This window comes from Mustela erminea, chromosome 10, assembly GCF_009829155.1.
Source record: "Mustela erminea isolate mMusErm1 chromosome 10, mMusErm1.Pri, whole genome shotgun sequence".
Lineage (NCBI taxonomy): Eukaryota > Metazoa > Chordata > Mammalia > Carnivora > Mustelidae > Mustela > Mustela erminea.
The window spans coordinates 72,421,452-72,436,461 of NC_045623.1; the positions used below are offsets into that span (position 1 = coordinate 72,421,452).

The window sequence follows — 15,010 nt, forward strand, 5'->3', positions numbered from 1 at the left end:
TGGAGGGGGGCTCAAGACGAAGAGGATGAGGCAAGGTCAGAGATGAAAAAAGGCCTTGACTTAAGGAGCAAAGACTCCTTAAGGCCGTTGGAGTCAGCACCCTAAGGGTGTGCCTTGGGCAGACCCCTCCCTGAGCCTGATTCTCACCGCAGAGGGTACATGTGGTGCTGGGCGTCACTGTGAAAGCCTTGACGTTCATTCCTCGCACTGTGGAAAATCAGACCCTGAAAGCCCTGAGATTCTACATGCTAAGTTCTGCAGCCCTTTCCAAGGTAGACTTTCCATTCTGGAGGTGCTGAGACAGTGCTGATGGCGCTGACCTCGGGGTGCAGAGGGCCTGGCTACGGGCGAGGAGCTGACTTGGAGCAACCCTGGCCTCTAGGCCTCGGGGCCATAAACACTAGGTCACGTGGCACGGATTCTTGTCCTGGTGAGATTAACCTTCATCCTTCATTCCTTCATTTATGCTCCTCGATATGCATTTACACATTCATGCCTTCCCTTATTCTGTTTGCAATCTCCTGTCTTCACTCATTCCACACACACTCACTTACTTACTTATTAATTTTCCTCTCCCGTGGCATTTTATCCCAAGAGTAACTAAATAAGTGCTAGACCGGGGAGCTCTCTGTAAGGCTGACTTCTCAGCTAAAAGGTAAGGGCACGAGGGCAGAGAAAGCATGTCTCGTTCATGGCTTACATCAGCGCTTGACCCCCAGCCTGGCCCATGATAGGTGCTCTGTAAATGGATACCCATACCCCTTCATTCACGGCCCACCCATTCACGCCTTCATGTGTTATCAAACCTCTGCTGGGGCCAAAATCTCAGCCTGGCACATTTTAGGAGAGGGATAAGAAAAAAGAAAATAGAGAGAGAAGAGTTTACCTGAGCTCATCACCCATCCATTCATTTATTCATTCTTCAGTAAACATTTACTGATATTACTCAGGTTCAAAGTCTTTGCCAGAAATTCCTTCACTGAGGAGGATCAAGGGAAGGCTGAGGTTGGGCCAGAGCTGGATCTCAAAGAACAGGTAAAATTCCAGGAATGGCAGGAAGGAGGTGTAGTCAGGGAGAGGCAATGGCATCAACAGAGACTTTGAGAAACTTCCCAGCTTGGTGTGTTCTGGTGGCAAATGGTGCTTTGCCTGGTAGGATGCTAGGGGCTGCGCGCTATCAGAGAGCTTAGAGCAAATCACGGAGGGCTTTAATTGCCAGGTAAAGGGTTTGCTGTGCTCCAGGGGACACTGACTTGGGCCTTTTCCAAATGCGGGGGAAGGGCAAGGAAGCACCAAAGATCTCAAGTTGGTTGTTCCTGGTGCTGTGGGAGTCCCCGTTTGCCCTAAGAGGAGACAAAAGCCTTCAAAAGATGCCTAAGGTTCCCCAACAGGACACACCAGTGCAACCGGCTCTTACAAAGCCCTGCGATAACCTTAATGCAAATGAACTGAGGTATGTGGCCCACATTTCTCTCCCCTCGTACACGAGAAGGTGGAAAGCAGGAGAGTATTTAGGGGCAGAGAGCTAGGTGTCTGGACCCATCAGAACCTCCTGGGGTCCTCTCGGGAGCAGTGGGGGTTTCCATGGAAGCGTGGGGCCTGGGCCGCAAGGGCCCTTAAGCTCATTAGGGAGCCTGTCTTAGCGCTAAATGACACAGTGTCAGCTGTGTGGGTGACACAGTACCAGCCAGCAGGTGTGGACAAAGGGTGCTCAGCCTCTAACCCTGCCACTTCTCTAGTCTTCTGGGCCCTGCTGGGGGCCCCGCGGAGCTCCTGGCCTCCTTTTGGGCCCCTAACCAACAGAATTTACTTCCGGATTTAGGTTGCCCGGGGACCTGAGTTCATCCAGCTGGGCAGGAAGGAGAGTAAACATGAAACAATGACAAAACCATTGGGATAACTTAAATGCTTATTCTCTCCCACATCAATGCATTCAGCTCACAAAGCCCCTTCGTGATCCTGATCTCATTGGATCCTCGTAAGAAGCTGAGGGGATGGGTGGGTGAGGAGGGTTATAATGCCCATTTTAAAGATGAGAGAACTGAAGCCCAGGGAAGTAAAGTGATCTTTCCCGAAGTCACGCCTCCGTTGATGTGTTCTGCTTCAAATCTCTGAACCAGTAAGAGCACGACATCCTGGCTTCGTGAAGATGGTGCATGTCCTCGACGTGAATGGCGCTAAGTGATTTCTGTGGTTGCCATGTGGCTTTGGAGGAAACTGTGTGCTTTCCTCCTACTTTCTTATGACCTGTGCATTACAAGCTGAGACAACAATCTGTGGTGGAGTCAGGGTTCAGCAGTGTGGGGATCAAGGCTCAGTATGTGACTAGGATCTGGTTCAGCTGAGCCAAGAACCTGGGTCTAGTCATCCCAACCTTAGTCCGTGTCATTGCCACCTTACCTGCCCAGATCTGACCTGGGATCCTCCCATCTGGGGAGGCAGCCTCTGCATCTGGTGTCAGAAGGTGTAAAAAAGGAGGCCTCTCAGGGTCTAAGCGATAGTAACCAGATTGGAGCTCAGGATGTGAAGGTGGAGAGTGAGAGCCCCAAGTCCCTGGGATCCTCATGTGGGAGGTGGAGGGTACTAGCCTTGACCGACCCCCTAGCCCCCTGTCATCTCCTCCGCTTCCACATCTTGTAACTTTGGAATTGACAAGGCGTGCCAACTGTCAAGGCCCTGGGACAATTACACACCTGCTCCCACCTTAGGAAAGCACCCTCCCTATCCCAGTGTTCACCAGTGGCCTAGAAGGGGAGGCAGAGGCACACGATGGGATCTCTTGGGTGCTATGAAAAACTGTAAGAGGAAAATCACTGAGAAGGTGACAGAAGGGAGAAATCAAAGACAAGCTGCATTCTGGAAAGGAACGGGGGAGAGTTCCTGGTCAACCTGATGATTGTATTCTGAAACTCTGGCTTCTGGACTCTGGTCTGACTCCAACCATTCATCAGAGCTCAGTCTGGTGTGAGAAACTTTATGGTATTTGCTTGCTTTATTGGCTCCTCGGAAGAGGATGCGAGGCCTAAGCAGCTCTCTGGAGACAGGACCCCTCAAGGGAAAGCTAAGATTCATGGTTTCCGGAAACCCTCAAGGTTACTCAAGGCCGGGCAGAGCCCCCTCTCCTCTGCTGCCAGGTATGAGAGAAGGAGGACCTAGAGGTAAAGAAAACTGCAGCACTATGGTGGGAACCATTACCCACAATGCCTTCTCTTCTGTCACTTCCCAAGGTCTCAGGATGCTGTGACCCCCGGGATCTCCTCCTTCACTGAGAGGAGGACCTGAGTCTGGGGGAACTGGTGGGCCAGCCCAGGTCCTAGAGAACCAGTGTCAGACGAGGAGCTCAGACCTAGCTAGCCCCAGCTGGGGCCTGCCTCCCTGAGCTGTTACTGCTAGAGTGACTTCTGAAGCCCAGTCAAGAAATACTTGAGTCATTCTGACCAAAAAAACCAATATTGTTAGGGCCCTGGCCTCGAGGCACCTTTGTGTCACCCCATGCAGGTCTGAGAAAATAGTGACCCAGCCAGGCTCAGCGAGGTGGCCGGAGTAGTCCCCTCCACCAGCATGTGGACAGACCAAGGGTGCTTGCCCTTTCCGGGAAACCCCCACCCCACCCTCCTGTGGACACTGGCCCAGGCCAAGTGGCTCTGGACACAAATGTTTCGTTGACAACCCTCCTTCACAGGCATAAGAGGCTGGTTCCCGACACGGCCTTCCAGTCTTCCATGGCCCCTGTGCACAGGGTAAATTTTATTTCTGGGCTTAATTAGGGGACATGCCATAAATATTCATGCAGCAAAATGAGCCCTGCTCATAAGTGCAGCTGCTTCCCGCTTGGGGGAAATTAACATTGTTTCCCAGCCCGTGAGTAATGAGGCTCCCCTGCTGGAGAGAGGAGCCTTTTCAACAGCCTCTCCAGGACCGAAAGAGAGAGGCACAGTCGGAGGCACCCCCGCCCCGGGGAGCCACCCTGGCCATCCCAGGCCCCTCGGCCTCTCCAAAGCAGGGCAGAGCGAGACTCTCCCAACAATCGGCCAGGAAGGGAGCCCTCACGGGGGCGCTGGGCTGAGCAGAAGATGCGTGCTCTATGTCTGGAGAACAGTAGTCCGTAAATTACAGCCCTTGGGCCAAATCCACCTGCCACTTGTTTTGGAGAATAAACTTTTACTGAAACACAGCCGCTCCCATTCATTTAGTGACTGGCTACAACAGCAGGGATGGGTAGCCTTGATAGAGACCTTACGGCTGCCAAGTCTAAGATAGTGACTGGCCCTTTACAGAGGAAGTTTGCCCACTCCTTCTCTAGAACCTTCTCATCCTGAACATTTATTATTATTAAAGAAGTCTACATAATAGTGAATTCTCTGGGTTTCTGGGAACATGGAGTGGCTTTAGAATCTTGTGGTCTTAGAATCTCAGGTGCACAGACTGTGGGACCTGAGTCTAGCCTCCGCTCACCCACTTCCTCAGCTGTGACTGTGGCCAGGCCACTTACCTTTCCCTCTCTTCACGTTCCTTCATCTATAGATTGTGGGTGATGACAGTACCTGTCGCAGAGGGTTCTTACGAAGATTAAGCAAGTGAGGGGTGCCTGGGTGGCTCAGTTGGTTAAGAGTCTGACTTTGGCTCAGGTCATGATCTCAAGGTCCTGGGATCAAGCCCCGTGTCAGACTCCTTGGGCTCTTTGCTTGGGAGGGAGCCTGCTTCTCTCTCTCCTGCCCGCTCATTCCCTCGCCCACACTCATGTGTGCTCTCTCTCTCTGTCTCTTTCTTCCTCTCAAATAAATAATAATCTTAAAAAGAAAAAAGTGAGTACTTGTAAAGCCCCTAAGAAAGTATTTGACACAGGGGAAACATTATGTAAATGTTCAATCTCTTATACTTTCAGAATCCTCAAAGTATAGGATCTTAAAACCCCTACAAACCTCAGCCTGTCTGATCTTAGCCTCTTAGCTGGGCCAGGGGAACCCACAAGTTTCTGACTGTGCTAAGTGCTTTACATGCACTGTCTTATTTACTCTCCAAAACAACTCTTTGAAGTAGGAATTAACTGCCTATTTACATATGAGGAAACTGGGATTTTACAAAGTTTAGGAGACTAACCCAAGGTCACACAGGGGTGAACTGTAAAGCCGGAACTGAAGTCCAGGTGTGCCTGACTCCAAAGCCTGTCTCAGATAGTCCCACCTCTCACCCCGTGCCACAGTCCCCCTTCTGTACCGTCCCAGGGCCTCCCGGCTGCTGCAGGACCCCACCATGACAGGGAGCTTGCTTCCCCTGGACACAGCCGGCTCTCTTGCTGGAGCCCACACTGGGATCTGCTCTTACATTTGTCCACTTCTTGGTCCTAGGTCTATCTCCTCCCAGCTCTGAAAAGCCTAGGTGGGGAAAAGAGGCACTTCTGGGGCTATCTCCCAACTTGCTGGGAGCCAGCAGTAGTCTGGGCCTCAGGCATTTGCAACAAACTAGACCTGGGTAAAAAGACTAAGCTCCAGAGCTTTGCACAGAGCACTCCTCCAGGAAGCCCCCCTTGGTGTCAAGAGACAATAAGGACTTCCCTTTCTACCCAACCCCCCAGCAATCCTGCCTGAACCATTCCACTCGATAAGCCCAGGCCCAAGTGTGAGATTGGTTTTAGTACCCCCTGGGCTCTCTGATCCTTATACTCTGCTTTCTTCTACAGGGTATTGAGACCTAACCCCTCCTAGAGTTCCACGGCACGGTGACGCCCACCAAGGTGCTGGCATCACACTCATTCTCATAGCATTCTCCACCAACAAGGGCACTGCCGTTCCCGTTGACAAAGCAGTGTCCCCTGAGACCCAGAGGGGAGGGTGAAGGGGAAGAAAGAAACCACTGCGGGAGAGCCCCTGGGAGCCAGGCAGTGCGCTAACCCTCTGCCTCATGGAGTCTGGGAGTCGGGAACCCCACTTTAAAGAGGAGGGAATGGAGGCTGTGAGAGGAGCTCAGACTTGCTTTAGGTTACAGGGATAGGAAGAGAAGGAAGGACGCATTGATGAAGCGTCTACTGGGTGCTAGGTACGTTCACATACACGCCTTATTTCCCCATCAGACACACACAAAGTCAATCTCAAAGGGAGGTATTTTTCCTCCTGTTTTCCAGATGTGCAAGGCGATGCTCAGAGAGCAGAGGCGGCTTCTTCCAGCAGGCACGGGGCTGGAAGCAGACATCGCTGGCCAGGAGAGAGCCCTGTCGCCCACCCCCGCCGTCCTCCCAGGGCTCAGCACGCATCCTTTCGGGGAGTGGAAAAGGAAACACTGGGCCCTTTTACAGGGTTTCCGTGTGCATGACGGGGAGCCCCTAAGGATGGCCGGCCTGCCACGGATGGGAGGAACAGTTTATTTTCTCTGCGTGCCTCTCTGGAGCCTTTCAAAGGTGTGAAGTTCCGTGGCCTGCAAAGGCCGACTCTGCCGGTTGCCCCAAGCGGGCCCTGCCCAGGCCCCAGCCCCCGCAGGCCCCGGCCTCTTCATGTGCCGCCCCTGGGCCCTCACTCGCTGAAAGGCTAGAGAGTGACGGGCCAGAAACCTGACTCCCATGTTTATTCACCAAACACAGAGCCGGCCCTCTGGGCCCTCCTCCGCCATCCAGACCCTCCCGCTACCTCTGGGGAAGAGGGGTTTCCAACCCACTCTTAGGCTCCGCAAAACTGGCACACTCTCCTCCAGAGACCAGCCACCAGGAGGAGCATCCAAGCTGGCGCTGCAGCAAGAGAGAGTCTGGGCAGACACAAGGAAGAACTTTCTGCCCCTGAGGGAACGTTCAGCTCAGAGAAGGAAGGGGAATCTCGTAAAGTACTATGCTCTCTCGGTAAGGACTCTGGGCAAGTCTGAGTTTCCGTTCCTCACCCCTACAATGAGACTGCATGATTCCCAAGCCCCACTCCCTACCAGTCGTAATAATGTTATAATTGGAGCTTCCCAGCGAGAGTCAAGAGCAGGAGCCCTGCCTCTATCCCAGCTCCATCGGCAACTTACTATGGGAACCTGAGCAGACTTACTTTGCTGTTCTGGGCCTCAGTTTCCCCATCTTTAAAATGGGCACAAGTATTTGATACTAATGAAAGTAGTTATGGATTAATGAACACAAAATACATTCTGATAAGTTCTACCATAAAGCGCTCTACGAGGGCGAAGTAGATTTGTTATTTCCACCGTTCCTGCCTTCTTGCTTCCTCCTTCTGTCTTCTTCCTCAAGCTTCCTTTGACCCTTCCTCCTTTCTTTCTTTCCTTCCCCTAAAAGGGCAAGTTAGTATGCCCCTTTCTCTACCTCGCCAGTTAACTGAGAAATGTTGTTGACAAACTGAGAGGTTTTTGTTTTGTTTGAATTTTGTTTTAAAGAACTTAATTGTTTTAAGAATTTTGTTTTAAAGAACGGGGCCATTAGGAAGATAGGGGGCTCACAGAGAAATACCTGTGAAGCGTCTAAATCCCCTCTCGCAGACTTCTCAAAGGGTCTGGAATATTCCCCCTGCTAGAGAGTGTCTGGCTGGGCCTCTGTGAGGGGAGGGCAGTGAGAAATTCCGGTCACAAGGTTGCTGGCCTGGACCAAAGGCCTATTCCTCGATGTGTCTACCTCCAGAGCTATGGAATCACGCACCGCTCAGCGCTCATGCAGAGCGGGCAGTCACATTCATGAGCTGCGGGTTGTTTCCTTATATAATGACTAAGGAGGTCACACGGCTACTTGTTAAAAACTGAACTGATATCGTTGCTGCTTTTCTGCCACTCCCGCTGCCGCCACCACCATTTTTATAGCTGAACTGACTGTTTTGGTTGGACTGACCTATTGTTTGTCTACATGGACCCATTGCTGGAGAAACGGACTGGCTGTTTGTCTGTAGTGACCAGCTGTGGGACCGAGGGAGTTGGCTGGGGGCTATCCTGACAGGATACTTCAGCTAAATAAACCGGGCTAGAGCCTGCGGTTAAACGGGGCCCCTACCAACCCACCCCCAGCCCCCATCAACCTTATCGCCAATACTGGGCTTTCCAGAAATTCCATCTCAAATGTTCCAGCCACGAACCCCACCCCATCCACCATGACAACATGTGCAGTAGTGTCATAGGTTAAAACTCGGGCTTCCCATCAAGGAAGGAGAAAGCCCAACTGAGGACCTTACAAACCTCCCAGCCGCCTGTCCCCCTCAGCCTTGTGGGGCAGCCCTTCCTGGCCGGCTATCAGTCCCGTCCCTAGTGGGAGTTAGGGGCTCACTGCGCCCCCAGCACAGCCCCCTCACTTGCCTCTTTAACTCACTTCCTTTCATCGCTGACCGGTCCATGGACTTTCAATGGGGCCATGGCAAGAGAGTCCTCATCCCCTCGGGCCCCATTCACCCTGCCCACCCCCTCCTTGGCCTTTCAGACTCCCAGTGAAAGGGACTTGGCCACAAATTGGAGACTTGCCATTGTCCCCTTTGTAAAGGCTCTCCATTTCCCTCAGCCCCACCCCTCCCATCACTGGGATCAGCAGGGGTGGCCCCAGAGGGGTGGCCGGTATCACAGAGCGTCACACAGTCAACAGTCTTGCTTAGAATCAGGGCTGGGGCCTCTGAAACTTGGACTGTGCTTTGGACCAGGAAGGAAGACAAGATCTAGATTTGTCCCTGCTTCCCTCCCCTCCCTAGGTGACAAGTGGGGACACAAAGAGTCACACAGTGGGACCCGTGACACCCGGTTTTGCCATCCCATTAGCTCCTTTCCACTGTTTCTTTCAGTACCGAGAAGGCAACGGCGTTTGTCGTTTTGTGTTAATCCAATATGCCGCACCATTGAAAATGTGTATAAAAGCTTCAGTCAGTAGTTGAGGAAGTTTGGGGTCGTGGTTTTGTTGTTTAGCATCTGAAATCAAAACCTAGAGCCATGAAAACAGCAATTCTTGGTTGAACTACTTCAAAAATAAATAGAAACACTGGCCTGACGAATTTGAAATTCAACTCACAAAAAGGAAACAGAGCCAAATTGTTTTTTCCTGTTTCTAATATTTTTACTCCCACGTTTAGATTATTTAATCCAACTTCCTATCTGTAGGTGGGCCTGCTGTGGCCCAGAGAGGAGGTCTACTTGCCTAGAGGCACACAGCATCACGGGCAGGGCTGGGCCAAGCACCTGGGGTGGACCACACTCTGCCACTCAGGCAGGCGTTTCATTTTTGGAAAAATCTCCGCTCCATCGAAATGGTGTTCCTAGAACTAGCCGGGTGCTACGATTTGGTTTTGGGGAGCTCTGCAGCTTCTAAACTAAATTGGCTTTTAAGGAAAGACTTGAAATTGGTGAAAGAGGTTATTTACAAAGTTTGGTCTACGGGGCAAATTGCAAGATCTCTTAGCCTTTCTAACTTCAGCAACTCCCTCCCTAAGGAGTTCCAGGGAGCTGTGGGTGAACACCAGACTGGGAGATTCTGAGTATAAGCTGAGCCAGAGAAAAGATCTTTTGAAGAAGGAAGCCTCACATTTAAGTGACCACTGCATAGACTCTGTCTTTAAAAAGTAGGAGGTTTTATATTTAAGCTGTTGATCTCTGGCTAGTCCTTTTACAGAGTTTTGTGAGGAACTCACTAGGAAACGAACGTTTTCCAAAGGAAGAGGGTGACTCTGAAGCTGGCTGTTTGGCTTTTTTGTTTATTCCTCCACGTTGTAACAGAATCTTCAGTGTTACCATCCGCCCCCTTGCTCTGTGTATACTGTCTCCCCACGCCCCGGCCCCGGGATTTACGGCTGGGGAAGAGCCTCCGCATCTCTCCGAACCCCAACGAGGACATGATAACATCATCAACTCATCACTGAGCCATCCTCCTCAAGCGGCTTTCTATCCCCCCCACCCCAAGTGTGATAACCATCAGAGGCTGGTAATTCCCAGCCAATTATCTAATCCACATGTTGTCCGGATTGTGTAAACCCCAGCCCGGGAGGATCATAAAATAAATAAGCATGAAATGGTGTATAGTTTCCAATCTCCTCTCACCCGATAGGCCAGGCTGCCCAGTCCCTGCCTCGACTACTTGTCCTTCCAGAGGAAAAACGCAGCTTGGGTTCAAATCTGGACCTGTTTGCTGCTGTTTCTGAGAGAGAGGCCATAGACACACATGCCAGACACACAGGCCTGCCCTGTCCCCTTCCTATGCCTCAAATGGGCCAAATCTTCGTTTCACAAATACCTATTCGTTCTAATAGTCTTGTCCGGCAAGGCACCAGAATGGGGAGTTAAGACTCTGCATGGTTTGCAGAAAGAAAAACAGAACGGTCCCTCAAAAAGCAAAGGGTGGTAGGAATTTATAATGATGAGAGAGAGAGAGGCAGAAAAGGAGATTCTAGGCTCTAGGAAATGTACGGAATGATCAAATCAGACTGTGTTGTCTGGACATAAACACGGGGATGTCAAGGGGCTGTGTCAAGGGGTGTGTGTGTGTGTGTGTGTGGTGTGTAGGGTTAGGTAAAGATTTGGACTGGGCCAAGAGTAGGGCCAAATGACCTCTAAATCCCTTTCTGCCTCTGAAATTCTTCAAGGTTGTATCTAAAAGCCTATAATTCCCAAATTCTATAATTCATAGATCCTATACTTCTCTAACAAAACAGACACTCTTTGATTCAAATGTTTTGTGATTCTAAGAGTCTATAATCCAATGAGCCTGTAATTATAAACTGCTATGATTATAGAAGTCTATGATTCCTTAATTCTACCGCTCCATGATGCTAATATTGTGTGATTCTAAGATTGTATCATCCAACGTTTCCTTAATTTAATATTCTAACATTCCACCATTCTCGAGTTCTGTGATTCTAAGAGACCACAATTCTGGTTTTCTATAAATTTTTCTACATTTCTAATGTTGTACAATTCTAGAATTCTGATTTCTTAGTTCTGAAAGTCCATAATTCTAACGTTCTATGCTACTAAGACCCTAAGGCTTTCCTGTGATTCTATAAATCATTTTTTCAAGAATTCTAATAATCTATAATTCTGATATTTTTGGTTGCCAGGATCTTACAACACAAAGATAGTTTTATTCCAGGTTCTGTATTGAAAATTCTATCATCCTAAGATTCTAGGCTCCGTGGTTTTTAACATCGTCTGTTCTCCTAATTCCTACACTTGGCTTATTTTAGGATTTCGTTATTGCAAATAGAAAGTCACTTCGGTTTCAAAGTACAGGAATTAAGCTGTAGCGGGCAAAGAATCGAGTAGCTCCCACAGCCATCCCCCGAATCAGGCAGTTAGCCTGTCCCAGGGCCGCCCAGCTTTCCTCCTTGGGGGGAATGAGACCTGAAAGTGTCTGGTTTGTGCTGCCTGGGCTCCAGAGCTGCGGGCAGACAAAGGCGTGGGGAGGTGGGGGGCCCGGGGCCCAGGGTCAGGCCGAGGAGTTAGCCCCCACGCCTCCTGGAGGCCCCTCCTCAACCACCAGGTTTCCAAACATCTGCCAGCATTTGGGTCCCGATTGCTGTCCTTTAAAAGTATCCCTCTCCCTTTCTTGTTCCCCATCAAGGGCTCCCATGACAATCATTTCAAGCAGCTAATGAGTTTCAGATGGCCTTCAGGAGCCCGGGACGGATGGAAGCTGGGGGGTAAGTGTTCTTAGGCCGAGTTTCGTGGGCAGGGGGGGAGGGGCGGGGGCGGGGGTCAGAAAGAAAAATCTTTTGTAGCTGAAGTGCTATGGGCCCCCGGGCCAGGCCTGGAGTCAGAACCTGGAAGGGAGCCTGTGGACAATCCACCATGCTCTCTACCTCCTCACTCACTGTTTCAAACTTGGATGCAGTAAAGACCCGGGAGCATTATATGAAAGCATCGAGCCCTTCCTAAGGCCAAGAAGTCATCACTCACCTGCTGATAGAAGCATCTTTGCAAGAGACCGAAATAATCCTTGTCAGAATCTACATCTTCTGTAACTGTCGCTGTCCAGGAAAATGGGAGAAAAGCCCTGGGGCTCGCTGTGGTGCCATCTGACTCCGGCCGGTGCCGCACTGCCTGACCCCAAACGGGGCTGGCTGTGCCGCATGCTGACCCGGGGACCCCCAGCACTGTGCCAGGACGGCTCAGCCAGCCCGCAGCTCCTTCCCAGCACCACTCCCTCCCTTTGGAGCACTCGTGTGCCTGCAGTTGGCCTGGGACCCCTGAGGGACCCACTATGACCTCAAGGGGAGTTTGGGAGACCAGAGGCACAGGAGGGGTTGCCCAGGCTCTTATTTCCGTGGCGTTCGGAGAGCCCGGGAGGCAGCCGGTGCCCAGAACCTGGCCAGGATTACACAGTGGGTTCTGTGGCGTTCTCCCCCCGGCTGTTGGGGGACTTCCGCTGCTTTTAAGGTCTAATTTCGGGATCCACTTAAGTGAGCAGAACATTGAGAAAGGCACAGCAGTGCATTTCAGAAGAACTCACACTGCGCAGCCCACCGAGGCCATTTGTGTCCAGGAATTTGGGGGGACAACTCTGCCACGGGATGTGTACAGTCTCAGGTTGGGAGGGGGTCTCTCCTGGCAAGGGAGAGCAAACCTTATAATTAAGGAACTTTGCCGTTTCCTTGAAGACATCCACAGCAACCACCGCGTCCTCCCCGTTGCCTAAACAGGACAAATCCCGGGTTAAGCAGTTCCTGGTGGTCCGCTCTCACACATGTGCAGAGGGAGGAAAAAAACCCCGCCTGGAAGCTGGCCTCCCTGCTTCCCAGCAGCAGCCGCCTCCCTCGCCCTGCCTCGCCGCCCCCCCCTCGCAATTAAGGGTAATCTTTTGTTGCCTGGAAAGTGTAAAAATCGCTGGCTTTTCTTTTTGCATGCATAATATCATTTCCCCTCCAAGTGCGTTATTTGGTTTGGGAATTACATCTATTTACAAGAGTAGATGTTGCACAAAGGTTGTGTTTATGTGGAAAATTATATCGGTGACACGGGCTGATTGGCATGTGGAGGCTGGGAGAGCAGGCCGAAGAGGCCTTCTCATCAGCTTGGAATAACAAAATGATTGTATTTTCAGCAAAGCTAATTGATCACATACCTCGCTGGGCTATCTGTTTACTCAAAGGCCGGCCAGGCCCTGGGAAGGTGGAGAAGAGAGAGCCCCGGGGCAGTGGTCACCGCCAGACCCAGCCAGCCTTCCAAGGTGCTGAGGTGCAGGGCCAAGACGAGGGCATGGGACAGGTCATGGGGTCATGCGGTCGGACGGAGAGGTGGGCTGACCCTCCTCGGGAAACCAGGCCCGGGACCTGAAGCTGGCGGACTGTGCCCTTCCCCCAGGACCCCGGAAGTCAGCGTGAGATGCAGAAGGTGACGAAGGGCAAGTTAGAGTAGGATCGGGGCCACTGCAAAGAAAAATGAGCTCATTCCCTTCCTCTCTTCCGTTTGGGAAGCTGACCCAAGAAGGGCTTTTCAGCTGGTGCTGAGCTGGCTGTGCAGGGCCTCTTGGGAGTGAAAGCTCTGGAAACCTGGCTGAGAAGATCTGCCTTGACTGAGGGGGCTCTGTGGCTTTTCAGGGCTGTCTTTGCCCACTCTGGGGAGCTCTCCATCAGGGCCTGAGCTGCGAGGCTAAATGGGAGAGACAGCTTGCAGGAGTTTGGGGATGTGGCCGAGGACTGCATTCAGCTTCCAAACCCACCAGCGGGGAACCTGAGCCCAACGCTCTCTGACACCCTCCCAGAACAAAGACCCTGCTTCTGGCCTTTGGGGAAGGAGGTGCTTATCCATAGGCTTGTGACCAGCCTTTCTGGGCCCATGGGACGAATCAGTGTGTGAAAGGCCTCCTAAAGAGAGATTAACTTGCCCAAACTGACCCGAAGAGGCCAGGCCTCCGGGCCACTCTTCAGTCACCTCAGAAAGCACAGGGCTGGAATTCCATTTCCTCCCTAGCGTTACAGCTCCAGTTGTGTGGGGGAAGAGAACAGAAGAGTTGGATACAGTTAAGCAAGAGCTTTTATTGAAAATGACCAATTACTCTAAAAACGACTTGCTGAGAATTAGTCAGGGAACTGATTAATTCACCACTCACTTTGCAAACACAAAGTACCTTTGAAAACCACCCTTTAAAAATAATCTGTCATCCCCGCATATTAGGACGATGGCTGGTTATTTCACAAACTTCCAGTTGGAGTCAGTCAAGTTACTAGTCGATCCTTTACACACGACTAGGCACAAGCACCAGCCCCTGGTTTGACGCGTTCCAACTGTGGTCTGCTCTCCTTGTTGCTAATCAGTCTCGTATTTAGTTAACATTTCCTAAAACAAGGATCAAGAAATCTTTGGGAACCATCAATAAGGAGGAATCCAAAATTCCTGAATGACCACTGAACCCAACAGCATTGTTTTATAAATGGGTAGAGGGAAGGCCGGCTTACTCCAGCCTCTGCTGATCCCAGCTGGTGATAGAGTAACCAGGTTTGTGGATGAGTTGGGGGTCCTTGGATCGGGTGATACTGCAAAAACTCCAGGTACTTTTTCTCCAAGCTCAGCCACGAGGTTTTCCCCTTCTATCGAGGGATGAGCTCCGCAAGCCCTGATTTAGAAATCTATTCCCAGTGGCACTGTGTATGTACGTCTGATTATCTGTCCACCATTGCATTTCAAAACCTCCAGCCCTTCCGAAAAGACAAGCAGCTTATTAATGTGGCGCTCTTGGAATTGTTTTTTAATTGGAAACATTTTGCAGTGAAAGAACATTAATAAAACCTGAATCCAAATCAAACTTCTCTGTGTATGTTATTTTTACTCCACAGTCAAATGCTTTTATTAGATTTAAAACTTTCATTGTGCTTTTTATCTCTGGCTGTATAATGTTCTATAATAAAAAAAAAAAAAACCCAATGACTTCGAAGTCTGGCAAAATAATATACTTTCTTGGATGTCTCTGTGTGTTGCCAATTAGCTTTGCTGTGAACGCAGGCCTCCATCCATCACCCGCCTCTGGGTGGCTGTAAGGGAGACCTAATTTGTTTCAGATGCCCGGTGCTCTCTGAGCCATTCACCAGCGCCTCCAACCTGCTGAGGAGCGGCTAGGCCAAAAAAAAGAGATGAATGA

At 50.8% G+C, this 15,010-nt stretch overlaps 1 long non-coding RNA gene across 1 annotated transcript; it reads left to right on the forward strand.

Moving 5' to 3' along the window:
* The first annotated feature begins 6,621 nt into the window (after nucleotides 1–6,621).
* On the forward strand, nucleotides 6,622–14,664 carry LOC116568153. Its single transcript, XR_004276522.1, has 3 exons — nucleotides 6,622–6,826; nucleotides 11,498–11,576; nucleotides 11,768–14,664. It is a non-coding gene; the product is annotated as an uncharacterized LOC116568153 (long non-coding RNA).
* Nucleotides 14,665–15,010: the final 346 nt, after the last annotated feature.